We start from the raw sequence: 3,554 nt of genomic DNA, 5'->3' as shown, positions 1-3,554 counted from the left end.
GGGTGTCTGTAAGTGTGTGGGTGTGTGCGTGTGGTTGTGGGCCTTCATAGGTGCTGGTCGCAAACGACGCTTGCCCCAACAGGATATACGGCGGCGGATCTTTGTATGATCGTGTCGAAAACTGTTTTGTGGCCTTGCCTTAACCATTCGCAGCAGGCGAGGAAAGGCATTTGTGGTGGTTGCCAATGACTCTTCTGGGAGACATCTTTATGGGATGAGGGCAAGGCTGATTAGTCCGATGCCTTCTATGATCTCCATCCACAGCTGCTTGGTTAAGTGCCTCCTCAGGATAAAATAATACTTATTTGTAGGCGCTGCTCATCATTCCTGTGTAATTGGCAACCTGCTGTTCGGTCACATCCACAGCAGCTTGGGGAGGGGGGGGGGGGTGCTGGGTTCAAGCGGGGACGTCTTGCAGCACTGCGGATTTGGCAGCACCATGAACGTGACCCTGATTCTCTTGACACGGACTAACCATGGCGGTGATCTGACCATTGATGATTGGTTTGTTATCTGTAACATACACTCGCCGTTCTTCCATTGGGGGTTTGGTAACCAACCAGGACCCCAGTCAACCTCCACCACCCCCCCCCCGCCGTCAATAGCCGAGTCCCAGCGGGTTGCAGAAAGTTGCGTGAGAATGTTCGTATGATCCTCCTGATGCCGAGAATGGGTGAATATTGGGACCGTGACTCACGCAGCTGCTCTGGTGCTCTGCTGGGTACTCGCATTCAACACTTCCTGACGCTTGAATACGATTAGAGTCAGAATCAGAATATGTAGTTATACTCGAGGAATCCGATGAGTATATAAAGCTCTTTCGATTTAAAGCTTTCGTGACTACAGGGATTCATATTGGTTCTTTCGGTAAAGTCACGTAGAATGGAAATAATAAAGTAATAAAAATATTCTATAAAGTTGTATTTTTATTATTTTATTATTTCCATTCTACGTGACTTTACCGAAAGAACCAAGAAGATATATAAAGCTCTTTTTCACAGTTGTCCAGTAGCCAGAGATGATGTCCAGTAGTCGACTACTGGGCAGGCGATAATGCTGCAAGTCACTTGCAGCATTATCACCTTGGGTACCACGCCGAAGAGAGAATAGCGATCCAATTTCTAACTCTCCCACCCCAGGATTGCCCTCTTGGAAGAGTTGAATTCTCCGCCCAAAAAACAAAGGGGGGGGGGGGGGAGCCGACACTGCAATGGGGTCTTGGGAGCCTCAACGTTTGGGTGAAAGAAGCCACCTGCTGGGGAGGGGTGCCACAGTGACCGAGGGCCTCACGCCTCGGAACGCGAACTTGTGGTTCACAGAACGGGGTTCCACACACTCGTGCACAGGGCTGCCCTGCATGACGAGGCAGGATGAGTGCGGACGTAGCGGCTCACGATTACGATGATGACGGTGGTGGTGGTGCTGATGCGGGGTCATTATCGCACATTTCAGTGAATCCGCGCGAGAAATCACCGAAACGCTCTTTGGACGCAACGTTTGACACAATTTTTATTTGTTTTCTCATTAAAGTTGTATTTTTTTTCTTAACAAACATCCCTGTAAAGTTCTCACACGTTTAACATCTTCTCACGATCTGCATGTTTGTTTAATGGATACATTCATGCGCCATGCCGCCTCCCCTCCCTTTCCCCCCTCCCTGTGTCGTGAACGGGCGCGGCCACCGAAAAAACCACAGCAGCAGCCGACTGGATTGAGGCCCTTCCAGCCACCCCAAACCCCCTCGTCTTCCCCCCCCACACGCTCGCATCTGATTTGCCCGACGCCCAGGCTCAAGGCCGCGAAAAGCCCGCACGTAGCAGCACGCTACGCCGTTACACGCCGCACGCACCCGATGATTGGTACACACGGGAAACGAACAAACACAAACACAACCTGAAAAAACCGTGGCTCGGCGAATTCAAACCCCAGGGCTTCCAGAACGCACTTTGCTGCACAGCGACCGCACACGACAGCCAACTCGCAAAGCTCTTTGATGACACTCCAGAGTTTGGCAGCGATGACGCCGATCCCGACCCGAGTGACTTCACGTTTCTCTCCCGGCACGTTGGTTGCAGCGCTGACGCAGAGGGCAGCGCGCATCGCGCTACGAACCCGGTGATCTGAATTCCATTCCCGGCCACGGCGAACATTAGCGCCGAGTGATCACTGAAACCTGTCCTGGGTTTCCGTTTTTCATATACCGACCAGCGCGGTGAAGTATGGTGAAGGGACACCCCCCCCCCTCCAACGCCCCCCCCTCCTCCAACACGCCCCCCCTCCAACACCCCCCCCCCCCACGGCAAGCGGCAGTGCCCCGCACCTCGTGTTACCCTGCATTTCTCCGCTCCGGGCAGACACCCACGCGGGACTTTGTACAAAAGTATCGACACCGCCCCCTCCCCCCCCCAAAAAAATATATCATCCATACTTCACCACCGGGTGCGCGGCTCGCCTTGGGGAGGTCATTAGGGGGGGGGGGTGGGAGAGGATTTTTGGGGAGGGGGGGATCGATGTGAAAATCAGCGCCAGGGAAACAAAGACGGCCGGGTGCGATATCGGCGACCAGCACGTAGGCGGCCTCCACGCACGGGGCGAGCGGAGTTCGTCTCGGTAGGGAGCGCTCGCTGCGTGCGCCCTCGGGAGCAAGCACTTGGCCACGAACGCTCTCTTAAAGCTATCGGAGGTGGGTGAGTGGGGGATCTTTGTCTTTGCCGTGTGCACGGGGCGTGGTTAGAGGCGTGCGTCGACCTCCTAATGGTGCACCTAGCCTGGCACACGCGCAGGTGTTGCCGTCACCACCACTTAGTGGGGAATTCTTCCCCTTGCTGTGGGCACCCCCCGTGTGTGCACGAGCTCTCGGTGCGGCGTGAAGGTAGCACGAGGGAGACAAAGGCGGTCGGGCGGGGTTTCTGGACACACCCATGAGTAGGAGCTCGCGAACAGCACTTGCTCCGGCAGACTGCATGTCCATCCGTGTCGCCCTGTGTGTGTCGTTCTGTGTGTGTCGTCCTGTGTGTGTCGGATCGCGCGCTGCGCTACGAACCCGGAGACCCGAGTTCGATTCCCGCTAAGGACCACCAACACCCGGTGACGATGATCTAAAGCGATCCTGGGCCTCCCCTAGCTCGACTCGGCCTCAAATGAATACCTGGTGCGGTGTGTAAACATCGTTACTCGGGAGACAAAGGCGGCCGGGCGTGGTGCTGGCCACTCACCCCCTCGTGTGCCGTGCCGGCCTTCATAGGTGCTACTCGCTAACAGCACTTGCCCCTACAGTCTGTTAAGGCTACACGGGGGATCTTTGTCTTTGTGAGGAGGGGTGGTGCAGTGGTTTGCGCACTGCGCTACGACCCCCATCTGCCATGGTTCGATTCCCTGACACGGCAAACATCAGTGGCAAGTGGCCTGTCCTGCCTCAAAATCAGGTTACTGTTATTGTTCTGGCAACACCACTCCCTCCGTGCGTACGTGTGCCCTTCCGGCCTTAATATGCGCTCGCAAACAGCACGTCCGCCTTCCAATTACAGCACAAATCCCATTCAAATACACAGGTA

This window comes from Lethenteron reissneri, chromosome 2 (assembly GCF_015708825.2).
Source record: "Lethenteron reissneri isolate LAM-NWPU_2019-01 chromosome 2, ASM1570882v1, whole genome shotgun sequence".
Classification (NCBI taxonomy): Eukaryota; Metazoa; Chordata; class Hyperoartia; order Petromyzontiformes; family Petromyzontidae; genus Lethenteron; species Lethenteron reissneri.
This window is presented reverse-complemented; position numbering follows the sequence as displayed.